Below are 21,021 nucleotides of genomic sequence, written 5' to 3' on the forward strand. Positions count from 1 at the left end.
GCAATGTAATGCCGGTTTACACACCTTAACTTGGAAATGCTTTGGGAATCAGCCTGCCCTCCATTAACTACAGATGCAGGGAGAGGTTAGCCTGCATCCCATAACCTGGAGATGTAGTCGTTTATTAGTGAGCAACCTGTAATATGACACCGAAGAGTGTGTTCTGCTAGGGCTTTTCAAATGTGGACGAAGTTGTATGTTAGCCTTCCCCATGTAACTTCTACACACAGAAAACAATCATTGACATGAGTCCTCAGATTTTGACTCCCATTGCTAATTTCAAGCTAGACGACCACAACGATTCAAGGGTAACCAAACAAAAGGTGAAACTGCAGTTCACAATATAAAACGTTCGTCCAGGTATTAAATTCAAAAGAGGAAGGTGTAAATGACTAATTGGGAGAGAGATTGGTCATATTTGTATAGTGTAGATATGAGATCTTGCTGGGACACTTTCTGTTTAACATAAATTGATAATTAAACTGTTGCTGACACATTGATTTTCAAGGGGAAACTGTAAGAATGACATTTCCCTTACCTCCATGTACTGCTTCATCTGTTCCATCAATGTTTTCACACCTTCTCCCCACTCTGCCATCTTTCCACCCTTCCTTTTCTCCACAGGTATCTCTTAATTTCTTGTGGCACCGTCGTGTTGCCAATATCACTGGTTGTGTGCCTCTCACCCTTTTGAGTGCTTCACTGTTTTTGGTTCGCAGTCACTTTGACTAGACCGAAGATGTGAAAGGTTGGTCTTGTTCAGCCCCCAGCTAGTGTCCACAGTGGAGCCAAATTTAACATCACTTGAAAGATTCCTGTACTTTGTTTTTTCATGGAGTTCTGTCATTTTAAAATATCTTCACCCTAACAAAATAAAAATGGTAACCAGGGGTATAAATCAAGAAAGGAGGATTAAGTAGATGGTATTAATGTAACCCATGTAACTGTGGGCACGGGCAGGTGACATCTGATACCCCATTTCTCATCACCTGAAAGGGAAAAGATGGAGGAGCTTGTAGGTCAGAATCGCTAGACTAGTTTACCATCGAGAAACACGAAGGACTTTCTTGAGTACGAGGTGAACGTTTGCTCTGGAGATCATCCTCAATTTGTGGTGCTTTACAGAGAAGGAGATCTCTTTAAAGTCAAAGTGGACTCTATGGATTATGTTCTGTTTTAAAGAGGCCTACTCAAACATTTCTAGTACACATTCTCATCCAGCACTTGAGTGGCATTGGGGGTGGAGAGGTGTGTGTGTGTGTGTAGACTCTCCTATGTCTATTGGCGGACGAAGATCAAATATTGCAAGGTTGCTGTAATTCTAAAACATCCAGATCTGCATCAAGCAAATCTGTTACAATGCCTGTGCAAAGCGCAGTCAAACCCCAGGCACCCTAATATCCCTCTACCAGCCGGTGGACATAGTGTTTCACCTTTAGCTAGCATCTTTCCATTTATGGACATGGCTCATATAAGTTTGTATTTAGGATAATCGATTCCTTGTTCCAAATAATTACAGTTGCAACGAAAATATTCACAATTTGTGGTTTATGTGTGCATCCCCAATAGCACAGGTTTTTTTCTTCTTCAGTGGTAGCTGAACCTCACTAGGCAACTTTCGATTTACTTTCATGAGCAATCTGTAGATAAGGAAGACATTTGTAAAAGTGTTGTTTTAGCTGTCTATTCTAAAGGATTTTAAGAAAGGCCTTAAAGTTGTTCTCACATATTAATAGGGTTACATTGGAAGAGGATTCTAATACCCATGGTTTTCAGCGCACACGTTTTAACTCATAGACTTGGCTACAATTAACTTTTTGACTTTCTGTACCGTTATTTCCAGTTCAAATTATACCTGAATGTATGACCATTCACATTCCAGCGTTTTGCACCTGTCCTCCAATACCATTTCCACCAGGTGAAAGTTGTCTTTGGGAATAATCGTCCCTCTACCAATGTTGAATTTATTGTTCTATCCCTAATATTTCGCTTAGTTTGTAATAACAACTTTAACAGTCATGAGCAAATTTTGTGAACTTTGACGACCCGGCTAAAGGGAAGTCTGTCACTAAGGCAATGTTTTGGGAGTCGACTGTGTGAGATATTGCTCATTGGAAAAAGAATACTATTGACCCCAAAAGATGGCCTCAAAAATGCTGTTTCCAGCAGACACATTTCTTTGGTGAACATATGCAAGCCTTCCATATGACCTCTGTATTCAACTTATTGCGAGTCTTCTGAAGCAGAGCGGAGGCCTGGTTTCTTTAAAACTACCCATACAATAAGGCATGCTATTACATGTAAAGTAAGTTGCTTTGAGAATATTAAACAGTCTTTATTGTTGTCAGGTATAAGCTACAACAAACATATAACACACACAATAAATACTTAACCCTTGGCAAGTAAAAGAACTACATCACAACATAGCACTTAAGCACATAATACTATACAGATAGTACTACTCCGCTTCAGATAAAAAACATTCTTCAGTTCATGATTTCTAAAGAAGACTAAAAACCATTAAATTATATAAAACAATCACATTTTATTAAAAACAGTGCTAACAACTATACTCTACAAAAATCCCATGGGACCTAGGGCGTGGCAAAATAACATCTGGATGCTATTTGCTCTTAGCTGTAATCTTCCAAGCAACCCATAAAAATGTGGTTGATGCTTCTTTTACTTACGAACAAAACATTGAGTACCAAATGGAAATGTGTTGCATACATGTGAGTACCTTTTCCCATTCTCCAATAAAACCCAAAGTAAAGTTGGAAAAAAATGTGGCTCCAGCATAAAATACTGCTTCTGGAACAGTCCTAGTTCTGAGAGCTGATGTGTCAGAGTTCTCAATGACATCATAAATCTTTAAAAAATGGGGGATCAACAGGTTCGTTTGAATAGAATGGGTTGTAGTACAATCTAAAAGTGTAGGGTAGGTTCTCTGCCCCCAAAAGTACCGTCATATACCCACTGTCCAAATATGCTGTACGATACCTGGATATGCAATCTCACTTAGAGAGATTTATCAAATCCGTCTCTAAGACAGGCTTAAGGATTAATCATATTTGTTTTTTTAAAAAAAGGCTTGCAGCCTACAGTATACTTGGAAATAAATACCTATGAGTCAGAGAAGCATACTTAGTTGCTTGGAAACGTTTCACATGTTTCATATCATATGCCAGTACTTCGTCTTTTGTTATTTCAACTGTATATAACTTTGCTGATGTAGATTTACTCCAAAGCTGCTTAAATCCTAGCTCCCTCAAGTTGTTCTTGACATCATTTTTTGAAAGTGTGCATAAGGAATGCAACCTCGGACATAGCTTTACTATATATTTCTGTCTGAAAGATTTTTCATTTGTTTTAATCCTATTTGGGTGTTTTATACTGTATCTCACCATTGCAGCAATGGCGCACTTGGGAATTGGGTTCATGCAGTCCATATGGTTGTGGGTAAAATGCTAGAGTTTACTGGTCAGCGCCCACATCTTTACATATTCATGAATTAATGAGCAATGTCAAAGCCTTTAAACAGGAAAAACCAGAGCCCTTTAATTAGGTCTGGAATAGCAGTGGCATATGATCAAGTTTGGCAGCTGACCGACAATATTAACAGTGCCAGTCAATGCGCAAATGCCTGGCCATGGCATAAAGCTTGATTTAAGAAGTTTATCTCAAATAACTCATCAGTTTCTGGAAGCCAATTTTAATTCTAACTTGGACAAGTAGGATGTTTCACAGTTTGGAGTCCTGAACATGTAGTGTTTATCCACCAAACAAGATAGCCCTGTAAGAAGTCATGCAATGATTTTTGGGTACAATAATGCGCCTTAAAGTGCAAGCGTTCTTTTATCGCGAGCAGTATGGGGAATTTTAGTGCTGATGTGATGTAGTCCAACTAAGCAGTAGTAAGGTGGCATAGGGTGGTTTTTAGCGTCAGCAACTTGTGTGACTTTTTTCAGGGAAATACAGAATTTGTGCAACTCCTGCTAACCTAGAAACCTAGTTTGGAAATTACATTTAATTGATGAATAAAGGAGAATCCACTGTCGAACAATGCATGCAGGTTCCCAACTTTATTTTCGGTAATGGGACTTAACTCGGTGACTCTGGCCAGCCAGTAGGAACAGAGAAGCAGTTCACATGGCCTGTGCGAGAGTTTTTAGTATCTACATTGAGGAAAAGCACGTTTTTTCCTGCATCCCCTCCAGTGCTTGTGATGGGCATACATGTGATAGCTGATCTTCTGCGTATCGTGGATGCAGACGAGCACAGCCCTGGAATAACAGATGGTTGATGATAAAGCCAATCGATGATCTTTCAGCAAGTTGTAGGCAGAAAGTAGGAAGCTTAACTTGTTGTGTGCGATTTTGGAGGAAGGAAGCAAACCATGTAAACACTGTTCTGCCAATAGCTGGCTGAGGTTGCCAGGCGGCCGGGGGCCACACTGCACTCATTGATATCAAATGCAGCTGGGAGACCTAATAGAATTAGGGTGTAGGGGATTCCTTGGCTACAACTATTAAGTAGTTCTTGCCCTTAACCCGAAGGTGTAGTCTTACATCTGCTGCAAGGTCTGAATACTATGCCTTTACAATGCAAGACGCACGAGAGATTGGTGGGAAGTTTGAAAGGCTGGTAGGATAAGGTGGAGGGGTTCTTTATACTTCAGATGTTGGATGATCATTATTTTAAGGCTTAGAGAATGTGTCCAGATGAGGGAAAGGCATGGAGTAGGCTGCTGAGCATTATTGCATTTGGTGCAAGATCTAAATTGATGACCTAAGCATGACGTGTCCCATGAAGGGTTCATCTTGAAAGACACTAATATTTTTTACTGTCCGACTAGGGGACATGTGGTGAACTCTTGGAAAGGAGCTGGGCAGAGAGGCAAAGCCATAAAGAGCCCGCCATGTAAAAAGGCAAGGGCAGCAATCTTTGTGAGGAAGAAGTGAATTTTGTTGCAGAACAACATGAGATCGCCACATAGCTCTTTTGAGAGACGGTGATTTAAAGTGCTGGACATAGGATCCAACTCCATAACGATAGAGAACACCTCCTTAGTAGAATTACCTGCCACAGCAATTCGTACAAACCATCCACTCACAACACATTTTTTCCTATTAGCAAAGTGGCACCTGGGTTAACTGGCATTTTCAGCAGGCACCAGGGTTAAAGTAAGAACAGGGTACAGTGGACTGATGACATGAAATCCATGAAAAAACTCGGTACAGGATCATTTTTATTACCATGACTGGTGATTGGTTTTTTTCTGCAGGTGACATTACCTGTATCTACTTCAAGGGTCTAATGTTCAGACTCAAGCACACTGAGAATGAAAATATATACTGTATTACCATTCACCTACTGACGATGGTGCATGGGTGGCAGACGAGAAATCAACATCATCTCTTGCCCAACTCTCATCTTCACCCCTGAAAAAAACATTGCACTATAGTTATGAAGTGCCAAGTACACTTTTTCATCACCACGTATGAATTAAAGATTGGGGAGCTTTGTCCTGTTGCATCAGATGTTGGTACTCACTATCTGAGGGGGTGGTATGACTGCATTGTCTCATTTGGGCACCCTTTGTGGCTCCAAATAGAGCTAAATTTGTGCAGGAGGTGCTGTTTCAGTAAAGATTGTGTTTTTGTTATCAATGGATGTGTTCTACGTGTGTGCACCCAAGATAGGGGGTGCTTTGTTTTCCACCATAGATGGTGGGGCAGAACTTTTACATCAGCGAGGATGTACTCTGCCTTTGCATCGAAGATGGAGTGCATAATGTGTGTCTAAGTGTGAGTATGTCAGAAAAGAGATCCACTTTATGTGCATGTGAAATAGGATGATTTAATTGTGCATTATGTTTTGAGCATTGGACATTTGTGTCAGATAAAGGGATGCCCAGAGTGCATCAGGGATGGTGTGCTGTGTATGTGCTACAGAGATTGGATGCTCTGTGTGTGTTTCAGAAATTAAGGTTCTCTAATACGTGTTGGTGGTGTAGGCCAGACGAAGAGAGCTCTATGGGCCTCTAAGAGAAGTAGGTGCTCTAAGCGTGCGTCAGATATGAGTGTTCCACATGTGCGGGGGTGGTCTGTAATTGTGCACTAGATGCGTTGTGTTTTAAATGCGTGCATCAGGAATGGGAGTGCTTTGTGGTTTTGACTCAGAGTTGTGAGCTATATTATTTATCAGGCTTTTTATGCAAAGAGATGAGCACAATCTGTAGTTGTGCTCTGAGAGGAGAATGGACTTTACGTCCGTTTTCCCTACAACGGGGGACATATTTGCTTGTTCTATCTAGGTACAGTGTTGGCTTGTCTGGGATTCTGAGTGTTTTATACTTGTGCTCTTTTTAATGAGATGCTCTGTCTTTGTGTTCTCCAGGGTGTTATTCTCTGCACTTGTTCTAACTGATGCGAGATGCTCTGTTTTTGTATTGTTTGACAGGATGAGTGCTATACTTCTGCTGTTTGGTATTGGGTGTCCTGTCCTTGTGCGGTCTCTTAGGGGGGTGCTTTGTACATGTGCTATACCATATGGTGTGACCTCGATCTCAGCTGTCTGGTCTGGGCTCCTCTGTACTTACATTCTCAGGCTGAGATCTTCTGTACCTGATCCTGACAGCAGGATGGACAGTTCTGGACACTCAAGATGTTCTGTACCTGATTCTGACAGCAGGATAGACCGTTCTGGACACTCCATTTGAATGATGTCTCTTTTGTCTGGGGGGGGTTGTTTGGTTAGACAAAGTGAACTGCTGCTCTTTCTGAATGTCGCTGCCACATCGTCAGATGTAGTCTGTGTACGTCTTGTAGAATATCCAAAGCTCTGCCTAATGATAAATGTATAGTATATTTGAGAGATATTATATATAAAATATATTTTTCAGTAAACTAAATCAATGCCTGTACTTGCTGTCACTTCCATTGTTACATCTGATTTCATTGTCTGTGTCGGTGATTGAAATAAACTGTAGCTGGCATCACATGTAAAGATTATCTGTGTTTTATCATTTGGTTGGTTACCTGTGCACTACAGCCCTTTACTGAGTGTATCATTAAGGTGTGTGTTGAGTGCTGTATCTCTTAATCCAGCCTATCTGTTACCAAGTTTGTATCGGTAAGTAGGCCATTTGCCAGAGATTAGCAACCCTGTTGGTGAAGAGCAGCACCTTGAACATAAAGCCTCAATACTGTGGTTCACATAAGAAGTAGACCTAATTTAGAGGTCAGTCTCCAGATCCGGCTTCTCTGAATTGAGTCAGAGGAGAGGGTGGAAGTGGTACAGTTTCAGTGTTTGAGATGCCTCTTCCTCTAAATCCCCAATGTCTCCCTTCTCTCAGCCTTTGAAAGGGACCTCTCATGGAACAGATATGTAAATGTTAGAGATCTACTCCTGCCAGGGGTGATGGGAAAGGCAAGGAAACACCCCTAACTTGGTGGGGGTGTATTGTAATAGTTATATTCCATGTGGCAAAATACTTCTCATGTAAAGAAACAAAAATGGAGCTAAACAGAACAAATGCACATATGTCAAATGTATGCATGCAGGAATATAAACTTGCTAAATTTTCATGTAGGTAACTGTTATTGCATGTGAGCATTCCTGGAAATCTATGATTGTCTTCATTGAAAAAGACTTGAATTTCATCCGATGAGATGAGAGCTCAGTGAACTCCTTTGACCCCAGAGGCTACCATGCCTTTGATTTCATAGTACAAGTCTAAAAGGGATCTTATCTCATATATGAGCTTCTCTGGAGAGAACAGAGGGTTTCATTTTTATCTATAAAAGGTACCAGAGAAGTGTAGTTACAGGTAAATAAATAACTTGTTGCTTCTGCAGCATTGGCTCTTTTTAGGAATGAATGTCTCATCCATATTAACTCTAAACATATGTTTGCACCAATGTGTGCACCTAAGAGAGGCCTAGCATATAATACTCCCACAGGAGGGGTACAATCATCATCATCATTCTTATTAAGTCTTGAATCTTTGAGTGACCATGTATAGATCATGTTCTTCCCACTTTACAAAGGTTACATTCTGTTTAGCGAAAACCCTGTGCTGCAGGGCCTCAAACCTGCTTTAACTGAAATCAAATAACATAAATTTCCGATCTGATTTGCAAATTGATTTTGCCGATTTCTGGTTACAACTGCATGAGAAAGATGAGAATAATAAGGAAGGTACTTTAAAATAAACTCTTGAAGACAAAAAAGTAGGCTTGCATGATATTCCAAAAGAACTCTTTAGACGTGAAGCAAAATTATTTCCCAAAACTGCCCTTTGAGAATGCGTGTCTGTTACCACAGCAGTGGAAATAGCCTTACAAATGAATAGACAGAAATAGATTACTCCTTAACCATTTTAGGATTTTTGAGAATAAACAGGTTTATTTTCCAGTGCTGAGGTTTTGCATCTATTCTTAAGTTTAAATATAACGTTTTTTCTTTCCTCACCATGCACCAACTGTCAGTTGAAGTTGCTACAGATTTTTGCATGAACGTATTGTCCATCAAAATGAAGTCAAATAGAGAAAATGAATTATTTGACACTTAGCATAGCTCTTCCATTTGTAGAGTGTGTGAAACCCAAGATTGCTTTCATAGAGTAATGGATTTTGTGGTCTATTAAAGACCCCAGCTTAGCACGTTGTCTTACTTTACACTCCCAAATGAAAGAAATTCAGCACTCCCAAGATGAGGCACTCTGTAAAGCAGTAAGAAACACTTGGAAAGGAGACTCAGCGCTCACACAGTGAGGCAAATGAACCTTCAGAAGGCAGTTTCAAAATAAAGTGTGGGATTTTGTTAATACAACATTCTCTAACAGACTTTCCCAGATGTCAAATGAAACGGGGAAAAGGCAAGTGTGTGTGTGTAATATATAATAAAACACTCACAAATAATCAAAGTGTCAAAGGCATGAGATAAAACACAAGCAAATAATAATAATGGACGTCCAATGCAAGAAACAACCACTGTCAAATGCCAGGAATAAGCACTGTCAAATGCAAGAACCAAATATAAAGAGCATGTATACACAACATGAAAACACCACAGAGCAATGAAACTTATTACGTATACATTACCTATGGAGTTGAACACAACATTCTGGTCAGCATGACTGGGAAGCCCTTTTCGGTCATCCATATGTATCAATGGGACAGCAAGAATATTTCTGTGACAGTGTGTCCACCCCACGAGTGAGCTTCTGTCTGCTTGCCAAAACTTCCCGTCTTTAATGCCTTTTACTAACACAAAGAGAGACTTCTGGAAATTCCCCTTCCCTTCATCTATTGCAAAACCAAGGCTGACCATACCAGTCTGTTTCGAGGTCAAGACAGAAGCTGGCCAGCCCTCCTTTGACTCCGAGGCAGAAAAAAACATTCCTCTCTCACCCTTTTAAACGCACATCCCACAGGTTCTGTTCCAGCAAGGCTGTTCTGCTCTGTGCAGAAAGAAAAACATCCCTCTCTGCTGCTGCAATAATGGAAGAAGGCACAAATGAGAGCACAAAATGATGATGTACATTCATGGAGTCAGTTGAAACACAGAGTCAAAGGTCACCACAATCTCATTATGTAAAAATGTATTTAGCACTACACACATGTGGAATATTTGCACCTCTATCAAAACTTAGATATTTTTTATGGATTAGGAGACTTATTTCCCAGAAGGAATTCGGTACAATTTCATGGTGTGGAATTATATAAAATACCTTCTTATTCAGGGACTGCTGCCACCCTGAAACCTGGCCGCGCCTCACTGGGAAGTGTGCGGTCACGCTGTCACTGGTTGACTGCAGCCCTCTGCCATGCACTTCAGAGACCTGCATTCAGAGATATCAAAGACTAATGAGAACTATGATAAACTGAGTGTACTAAATCTGGAAAAGGGGTAATATGCAGCTAAACCTTGATATCTGCTAATAGACACCCTTACAAGGTTGAGCAGAACCGACTAGTATAGAGGAGAAGAGGAACCCAGAGGGAGAAGGGTGGATAGTAGATTGAGGCACAGTAGGCCCAATGCCATGTTCACCTGTGTCTGTTCACTATTACTTGCATAGTATCTATTATTTGTGTGTGTTAAAGTTCTTTTTCTTGGGCAATCAGTTTTGTGCTGATGGGTGATTGTTCAGTTCTGAGTTTTAGCACCTCCATTCTACCACCCAGAGATGCCTGTGAGTGCTCACCATTGCTACTGTTGAGAGTTGAATGCTGAAGCGGTTGTTCTTGGCCCAGTTTGCAGAGCCATAGTACCACGGGCCCCAGGTCATCAGCATCAAAAGATCCCAAACCTTTCAGTATACCCTGCTTGCTTCACGCCCCCTTCCCAGCCCCCCTACCCCCTTTCAAGGTCTGACCTACAGTGTAATTATTTATCAACCAATGCTGTCCCTAAAACATTCATTTAAATGAATTGTTAATACAATTAAAGAGCAGGTTTTAATTGGGCCAGAGAAAAACTACATTTCTTGTTTGCACTGTTATACTGCTTTGATACCTAGCTTCCTCAAACCCAAAGAGCAAAAGTAAAAAGACTAAACTTTAATGCTTTACTGTGTCCTACTTGAATGTAATACCTGAGAATGTATATCCCTCTCTGAAAAACTGGGATTTGGCAAGCAGTGCTTAATTTGTGCACGTGGTGGATACCGTCATGTTTTTTTAGGGACTGTGACTTAGTTTTCATCATCAGACTTTGACCCAGAGCAAGAGAGAGAATGGGAGAATGAAGAGATAGAAAAACATTAACAAAGGTTGAAATCAGAAATGAAATAGAGTGAAATAAGGTGGTATTTAAATGTGGAAAATAAAGGCCTGAGGTGGAAGCAAAACTAGGCAGCTTTCGTGTTCAGCAACCCAGCATTTGGCAGCATCATTTAGCAGCTTTGGTGTCCACAACCTCAGCATTCGGCAGTGCTAGCATCAGGCTCCTTTATGTTTTTCACATTAAGCAGTGATTGCAAGGGCTGCAAGCAACCTATGTGCTACAGCACCCTAGCAGTAAACCTCACAAGCTTCTGTAATAGCATTGCACAGCAGCCAACCAGCACACAAGTGTGTCTTGCTTTGGAATAACAGACACTGCCGGACTTTTGTTGTTAGTGAACAGCACCACAGCATGAAGAAGACCCTCAGAACCTTTGTTACTCAGGGTACCTCTTCATGTTGTGCTACTGTTTAAACAGTCTCCCAATTCACCCTGCTCTTTTCCACGTGACCCAGTATTTAAGTATGTGCACCTGCATTAGTCAAACAAGGGACACAGGCAGTTTGGGTGAAGCATGTCCCATTTGAAGCCTACATCTTGAAGTAAAACAATTTCAAAGGCTGCAACACCATTAACTGCTAATGTCTGGCTATGTAAGTGTGACATAGCAAGCAGTATATAATTTATTAACTGTATTCATTGGTGCAAAAACAATCTGTCTCGCCTTGCAAATACAACTGCGCCACAGCTGTTGGGCTTGCCAATGAGGGATTCTTTTTGAATGCGACAGAAGTGGCAAAGCCAATGTCTGAATTATGTACATATTGTGTCTAGGAATCTGCACACTGGTCACACCAATTTGCTTTTGGGACTCTGCGTCTGGGGGTAAAGGCAGTCTGAAAAGCAACTGAAGTCAGCCTGCGGGAATGGCACCAATATAGGCTCTGCACATCATTTCTGCAACAGAATTGAAAATGGAGGGGAGACACACTGCACCACCGACTGGCATTCGGAAGTACTGCTGAAGAGTTTCCAGATTCAGTGTGATGCCGGAAGAATATTCAAAAAGTGAGAAATCTGCAGCTAGATAGATTCTCTACCAGGAGTGTTACTGAAGGTAAGTAACTTGTTCTTTACAAGCAAGTGGCTGACCCAAAGCCAACGCTTGTGTAGTATTGTATACATGTTGCCTGCTACAGAAACCTTAAACTATCTGTAGCAAGATCGCAAAAAAATCACAAGTCTATTAAATACTATCCAGAGATCCCAACACAACATCGACAGAACTATGAGGATTAGGTGAGCTCTGAATAGTAATTAGTTGCATTTTGTAAAAGAAGAGAGGCAGTCACGGACTGAACGCAGAGGGATTGGTTCTGTACTTTCTGATGTCATTAGTGATCAGCTGTGCATCCTCTAGCGTGTTCGCTAGTTCAAACCAATCGTTAAATGGCAGGCTAGTGACCCTGTGGGAACAAAGATAGTTTTAAGTCATTGGAAAGCACAGTCTCAGACAACTATATCGCCCCTTTGGATGCAGATCTTGAAAATTGCTTATAATCTGGCTGTTGAATGCAAACTGTTTCATATTATTTGGGTGATACCTTGTGTCTAGAGAAAGAGAATATATGCCACAAAGGGTTCTTCACACCCTTATGTATTTCTCTACATGCAGTTAGGGTCAAGGTGTCATCCGAAGTGTTGTAGCGAAACATATACATTCACTTAATACGCTACTCGCTACTCTGCAGGCCCACACGTTTACTGCTTACTCTGATCTTTCTCCCTCTTGAGCCTGACATTTCTGGTCCATCTGTGCCTGTTGCACTCTCTCTAAACATGATGTATGCTGATACAGATGTGCAGTCTATAAGGACTCTTATTGAAGAAAAAAAAATTCTACACAGTTACGCGTAGTGTTCTGGTTTGATGACTCTCAACTTGGCTGCCCTTTGCACTCTCCTCCAGAGGGGATCATAAGCCCTTCCTCCCAATCCAGGGCCGTATCCTGAACAAGGCATTACATGGGAAGAAATAGAAATTGATGCCTATTGTTTCTAAATTAATTCGTAGCAATCTTAGTGGACCCTTAATTTGTATGTCTTCCCAATCGCCAGTTCAGATCACGTCCATTGTAGGTTAGACTTTAGGCTGACTTTGGGCAGTTCTCTTTCCATCAAGCAGATGGCAGCGCCAAGATGCCCACAGGCAGACCCCGCGCTTTACAAAACCTAAATCAATCATTAGGGGGCATATCTACAAGGCGGCGATATAAAATTAACGCCGCTTTTGCGGCCGTTTTCGGCCGAAAAGCGGCGATAATTTTATCGCTATATTAGCAAGGTCACGCTATCGTGTGAAACCTTGCCTTAGCGCCTGATTTTCTAACGCCCATCTTTACATCTCTAATGAGATGCAAAGTGGGCGTTCCTCCCCAGGATAACGGGAGAAATGTCGCTAAGCGACATTTCTCCTATTATCAAGCCTCACGCAAAGCAGCATAGCGACAAGAAAAGTAGCGATAGCCTCTGTTATCGCTACTTTCCTTACGCCTGCTTTGAAACTGACTTAGCCATGATATCCTATGGAAGGTGTATATCATGGCTAAGTATGTGAGGTCCTATCAGCAAGCTATCGCCAAACTTCGTGGGATTATCGCTGGGTTTCCAGGGATAATCTCACGTTTGGCAGTTAGCGCTAGGATTTTTACCACTTTTGAGATAAGCGTTGCAAATAGCATGCTATCTTAGCGATAAAAATCCACGCTAGCCGGCGATAATTATCCTAGCGCTAAGTGCGCCTAGCGATAATTATCGCTGGTTGTTGCTGATATGCCCCTTGGTACCTACAAGCTTTTTTATACAAGTCTTGAGTGAACGTCAGGGTGATCTGCATCTCTTTTATGCGAAGCCAGTGACAATATTTTAATATGGGTTTTTTATAGTCCAAGTCTAAGCAGTTTTTAAAGATTTTCTTATATTTGATTTTTGCTTATTTGACTGACAGTCAGCATAGGGAATTATCCTGCAAACAAGACAGTCTTGTCATGTCAATCTGGGTTATTTTTTTCACATTACATCATGCAGTTAAGTCATCTCAGAGACCTTGAAGAGAGGGGTATTGAAGTAGGTCCTGTAGGTAATGTTTAAAACAGGCCAGTAAACTTAAACTGGGGTGTCTGTTGACTATCAATGACATTGCCATGAAGTGCTGAGATGATGTCAAAGCAGTGAAAATTGCAATTTGATGACTCCTCCAGCAGTACTCCCTCTTTTAATAGCGTTTGATATGGGATTTGAATATTGTTCTTTCAGTGTTGGCTCATTAGATGTTTTATCTCCCGGCATCCATTCCTTTAAAACTGGTGACAAAGGAATTGCCTTTTTGATAGCAGTCATGTCGGCGAGGAGAATGTGAATGTCTCTCTTCTGTTGAACCTTACAAGTTATTGTTTAAGGAAACTTGGTATTCTTCTGAAGATGTGGGCCGATCAGGTGCACTATGCTGGTTGGGCTAAAAGGCCTTCAATTAACCAATTGCACTCATTACATTTCTCCCACGTAGCAGGTATCCTGGAGATAAGGCTTGTTTCTTGTTTCACTGTTTGCCTCTCACTTGGCTTCACAGAATAGGTTGCAGTGGGAAAGATAACAATTTAACAGGGATAGCCGAGCCAGGGTCTGGCTCTAGGAGCCCTTGCACTAGCTGAGTCTTGAAAACATGTGGCATGTAAATCAAGTGACAGATATCATATACCTCTTTAACATGATGAGCATTTCACCTTAGTACATCGGATTATATCACTGCACTGGGAGGCATTTAGTAAAAGTGATAGTTTTTAAACATGAACTTGGAAACATTCCTGCCCGCACACTACTGCCATTATGACAATGCCACTAGCAAACAAAAGGTAAGTCACTTGTCACGTATCCTGAATGTGGCCTTGATTCTTATGAACAGACCAACATTATCATCCTTTAAATCAAACGCAAGATGTTTTTGGAAAGCGCACATCCTGCCCTCTCATATTTGAAGGTGCTCCCATGGGTGATAATGAAGAAAAAAACTTGATTAAATAAAATAATTGCCAATTGATTCCAGGTTTTCTGGTTTGACACTGTACGATTCAGCCATTAGATGGGTATCTCTTTCGCTCTCATTTTTTCTCATCAACAGTCACCAATTTGTTGTTATTAATTCTTTATGCATGAGATTTGACTGCGTGACAGGGAGAAGCCACATGAAAGCTCAGCTTCAGCTTGCTATGGGCTGGAGGGTCCAAGAGCTGAGCTACAGCCAGTCATCTGGTTCTAGCCTGGCTTGAGCCTTCAGTCGTTCGGCCATCTCTAAGAAGTGGAACCCCCTCACTTCATTTACAGCCACAGGCTCCTAAATGTTGGCTTTATCCCTTCCAGAAAAATATTTTTTAACAAAATGTTGGAAACTGTTACTATAAAATTAAAAAAGATTAGGAACACTATTTCCAGCATGTCCCACCCATTTCAATCACTTAGGTCATATAAAAGCCATTTACAGGTAGAAGGTGCTTTGGTTTATATTGCTTCTTGTGCCTTTTGGTGTTGTGCTTTCTGTGCCTAATTGACCAACTTGCAAGATCGCCATTGAAAAAATATTGTGCACCCAACATTTATTTGGTGTGGAAACAACAAAAACAGATTTTACCATCCATAAAATCCAGCAAATAAATTCACTGTGGAAAAATCCTACAGCACTGTGAGGCCATAATGTCAATACAGAACTAGGCAAATCTGTTGACATAGCCTATCCCTGCTTTCTGTAAATGTACAGACCTTACTGAGACCCCGATTCAAAGTTGAATTTTAAATTCCAATCCATGAGCTAGTGGATGTTTTCAAACAGATTTGAATTCTGAGATGTGCACCTATTGCCACATTCTGCAAATTTCTCCTGATTTCGCCACAAAAAACCTGAGGAAATTTATCTGGGTAAATGCTAAGACATAATGTAAAGCATGCAGTAATTGGTGTGGGAATATACTAATTGTTAAGTCAGTGCCAAGATGTATCGGGGGCCTTCATTGCATCTTAGAAGGAACAAGTCAACTCAACTCATAACTGGCATGTTTATGTTTCCATACATTTAGTGGGGGCCAATAGGCACTAAACTCAGGGCTGGTGGTAATTTTATAAGAAACCAAATAGAATTGATGGGTTGTGGCTCTTGCCCTTTGGTGATGGATTATTGCCACCTGAGGGATAGCTCAGGTGTCTGGTGCCTTACCTATGGCTACTCTGAGAAATAGCTCAGCTACGTGAAGCCTATACATATAATGAGGTCTAAACAGAGGCACAATAAAAACGATACCTTGTACACTACCTATTCCAGTAATACAGTGGCAAACTGGTAATCATGTTGTCTTCCTGGTGTCCCTGTTGTGCCCCATTCAAGGTTGTCCCTTTCTATAGCTAGGCTTGTCTAATTGCTACAATTAGTACACACATGTAGGGACAACCAATACAGAGAATACGGTTGTTCTTCTCAAGTGAAGTTTGGAGGAACTTGTAATGTTGAATTTGTATAATGCACATTGCCCCAGCAAGATTTAAAAACGATATTTATATTTTAGTGGATTTAGCACTTTATGTGCTAAGTGCACGAGAACAGAACTGGAAGCATGGTTGTTATTATAACACATGCTTTGGAGGACACGGCCTACCAGCCATACAATTTACATGTTCTAAAGTTTAAAGAAATACTTATACTCACAGCATACTTGAATACAATTCGTTGCTAAGTTGTTTCAAGGCAACTATCTTATTTCCAGTTCTTTAGGCCTGGCGACTTCCTGCATGGATGTTCGTAGCTCAGTCATATAATGTCATCGCTGGCAGTAGCACAAGAACACAATCAAACGCCACTAACCTTGTCACAGTGGCCAGCGGGAACGATGGGTAGCCGAAAGGTTCCCCAATTTCACTGAACGCAACCCCAGCAGAGCAACGGAAAACACTACTGCTGAAGGAAGCGCCCCGGGGGAAAAAAGGGGTAAGGATAAAACAACAATCTGTGTTGTAAATAGCACTCGTTTCTTCCCTGGTCTGGGCTTGGAGTGGCGTCCCTCTTGGGTGTAGGACTACAGAGTCAAGAAGAAAACAGAATAGGAGTGAGACACACCTCAAGAAACACACATATGCGGTCATGTAAGAATTCAATCACGCACACACTCACTAGGAGCCCTGCTGCACCCTTCTTTTTGAAATCCGTAATAGGGGTACTGCAATCCTCCTGGAAGTTAACCACAACAGGGATATCTTCAATTCCCCATGATTGTCAGTACAACAAGCAGTAACAGAACCAAAGGAACACATCCAAATCATGAGAGAGCTCTATCACTGTTAAACCCCACAGCAAAAGAGCTGAATGGAAAGTCGTTACAGCGGATGCGGTAAATGAAAAGCAAACCAGAATACAAAACCAAAGGGGTGTGATGTAAATGTCTTAATTTCAGTTCCGGGCGTGGTAAAAGAAAAACAATATCACCAGAAGAAGGAAGCGCTCCGGCGCTCCTTCCTACTGTTTGTGAACACAGCAGATACGCCGTGAAAGTATAACAAGTCGCTGGCTAAGAAGGAGGCGCCCCGGCACTCCTCTCAACTGTGCAAAACAAACGCACACTGCGGAATCAAATGGAGTTACGGGCAGGGAGGCACTCCTGCGCTCCTCCCTTCCGTTACCTGACGGCTCCTTGATGCGTGATCGCCTAGCCGGAAAAGACAGAGAAAACCGCACCTCTCTTCTTCCGTGCCGTAGGAGTTTACGGAAGGCTGGCTGAGACGTGGGTGAATGTTCGAGTGTAAATCCGGCGGGGAATACCTTCCACCAACACTAAAGTTCGGATCCAGGATTGTCAAGCACCGTTCCCCGAAAGGGGAGGTGCTTAAATAGGGGCCATGTTACGATGACGTGTGTTTCTGCGATCTCCCACTGCCTGCTGGGAACTGTAGTGCAGCGGGCTCCTACCACTTTTATTCCGACTTCTAAACATACGGGGAAGGGCGCTATGGTGTGTGGTAGCCTGCCTCCTCGTAATCGCTACATATAAGAACTGCTCAATGTGGTGTGGTAACAGAAACTATTTTAGTATGATTTAGGATAGTGCAGAGTCCTGACCGAGACATTAAAAGGCTGTAATATTGCCAACTGATTGGCACTCGCTTATTCAATCTCAGGAGAAAAGGAAGATGCATTAAGAATCAGACCTGTGACTTGCCAGTCACAGATCCTGAAAGTAGAGGTGTTAACCCACTAAGCTCAATCTTCTAATGCCTGTACTTGTGTGTGGAAAAAACACAGGAATATAACCCATAAACCAAACTGAGATACGGGTAAGTACAGTATAAATGCAACAATATCTCAGCAGGAATTATTGAGACTACTTAAACTTATATATATACAGGATAAAAAGACACGTTTTCATTGCTCCCTCCTCTGCGCCAGTGCTTTATTCAACGCGCTTCAGGTAGGCTTATGTTAGTCCTCCTTCCCGCCTTTAATGCACTTACTCCAATTCCCGCTTTCAGCCACTCTGATACTTACTTTTATTCACACAGCACTCCTCGAATAGGCGACCCAGGTCCTGAAGATGATCCTAATTAAATAGGATCGAAACGCCGTCGACCTCTGCCCACCAGCTCAAACGCCTTAGGCGCACCTTGACCTTTGGTTCTTTAACATAACGAAAATTACCAATTGTATAATTGAATAATTTGATGTTTGAACCTTTTTATCCTGTATATATATTGTAAGTTTTCTTGCGCCTTATGCTGTGGTGTTTTCACGTTGTCACCTGCGCTGTCACTTCACTGTCACGAGCACTTTGTACACTTTCCTTTAGGGTTGCCTTGGTATTTAGACCCAACAGTGCTTTAACAACTGTTTTGTGTACTTTCTGATCTTCTTAAAATATATGACGCCTACGGGCGCATTGATTGAATTATTTGAAGCCTCTTGTCTTGTGTTCGTTTATCGTAATGTCTTGCACATACAAGTTTAAATAGTCTCAATAATTCCTGCTGAGATATTGTTGCATTTATACTGTACTTGTGTGTGGCCACAAACAAGCATATGTTGCAACGTCCCGATGAGCAGGCTGAAAACATACATTTGGTCAACAGTCAGGCAGGATCTTCCTTCTGAAGATAGAATTAAAAAATATTTAATGAGCTCATTGTCATTTCACAGAAGGATTTGGCAATAGGGTGGTCCTCTTGAATAGCTTTGTGAGAACTGGTTCCCCAAAGTGCTTTGTATTGCAATTTGTAGAAACTGCTTTTAATTTGTCAAGTCACTTATTTCTTTTTTTTTTTGTAGAGAGCTTTGTCAGTCACCTATAAACCTTGTTAACTGCATTAAAACATGTTTGTTGTAATTGTATCAGGTGTAACAAGTATGTTTAAAATGCACAATTTCTCACTTTACTTTTCTGTGTTGGATTTAAGGATAGCTTTAGCCCCATTGATTGAAGCATTAGCCCTGCCACCAATGGCTGACATATTAGACTACCCCAACCCCTGAAGTTCGGGTCTAGTTGCGCTTGCGCCCCTGATTATGATTGGGCTACAAATACCATGTTAGATGCAGACTCCCTTTTGTGCACAAAACTGAAAGAGGTTCTGTGTGCATAACAGTAGTGTTTGCAGCCCTGGAAACTTGTATGCATGAATAGGAATGGGGGATTACATACACTATTGTGTGTATTCCCCATTCAAGAGTAAGGGCCAGATGTACAACCATTCCAAATTGTGACTTGCAACTTGCGCTAAATTGCGAGTTGCAAACTGCGAGCCACAATTTGGAATGTACAACAGTGTCAGACACTGATTGAGATTCCCAATGGGATCGCAAAATGCGAGGCTCATGCATATTAATGAGCCTCTCGCAATTTGCGACTCCATTGGGAATGGCTGGCCCTCCCAGGGATGGGGCCCTGCTGAGCTCAGCAGACCACCATGTCTGAGACTGCTTTTCAATAAAGCATTTTGTTTTTAAATGCATCCCGTTTTCCTTAAAGGAAAACGGTATGCATTTTTTTTTTAATGAAATGTTTTCGTTTCATTTTTTAAGAGCAGGTAGTGGTCCCTGGGACCACTGCCTGCCCTTGAATAATATTTTCAGAGCCAGTCACAAAGGGGAAGGGGTCCCCTGGGGACCCCTTTCCATTTGCGACTCCATTACCACCCTCTTGAAGAGGGTGGTAATTTGCGAGTGTTTTGTACCGCAATTGCAGTCGCAAAACATTGGTGCATGGCTATGCAGTTGCTATTAGGAAGGGAATGCCCCTTCCTAATAGCGAGTTACAAAACCTATTTAGTGACTCGCAAATACATTGAAACTCACTAAATAGGCTGTGTACATGGCCCTGCAGGTGTTTGCATGCGCAAACGGGTCGCGAAAATTGGTCATACAGCTGGCCCAAAGTGAGGTGAGCACAAACTACTCAACTATTTAAAAAAAATAAAAATGAATGTGTCCTTGTGTAACGTAACCGGTGCTCTTGTAAAGCGCTCCAATACCTTTGGGTCGAGTTTGCGCTGCATAAATCTACAACAACAACAAAAAACTGCTAATCCGCAAGCCCGACACTATCCCAAATTTGTAAATGCGCCATTTGCACCATGTATTAGCGGCTCTGTCATGATATGGCCTCAGTATACATAAAGTCTGAATACTGATCGGGAGATGGGAGAGTACATGTCAGTTTGACGTGAAATTATACTAGTTCATAATTTTTTCATCGAGTAAGCACATAAAGCGATAAATAGCGATCATACTAGAGATATATATTGATATTGGGGCAAACACGTCAAAAATAAATCGAATTTAAGGCTGCGATTCAAGGAAGAGAAACAGGTTACCCATGAGCTCTCGGATACCCCCTTTCCCCGGTCCCATTTATTTAGGCTTCCCATGTATCTAAGAAATATATGGGGGTGAGAATCCCCTCAGCGGGCAGCTAATAATAGCCTCCATCACTGCCTCAAAACAAAATAACCCGGGAACGCCGACGCAGAGAGCGTGGGGGACCGGCTTGACGTCACCGAGAGCTTCATATAGAAACACAAGGCTGCTGAGTGCACGAGGCCAGCTCGCGCAGCTCACGCCTCAGGCTTTCCCAGCGCTGCTGTCGGAAAGAAGCGCTGCTCCCAGCGGACCGCTTCCAGCCTGGCAACGGGCCGCGGCTGAGCACAGCGCCGCGGCTGAGCACAGCGCCGCGCCTTCACATGTGATGGCTGAACCGGGCCTCCG

Source organism: Triturus cristatus, chromosome 7 (assembly GCF_964204655.1).
Source record: "Triturus cristatus chromosome 7, aTriCri1.1, whole genome shotgun sequence".
NCBI lineage: Eukaryota > Metazoa > Chordata > Amphibia > Caudata > Salamandridae > Triturus > Triturus cristatus.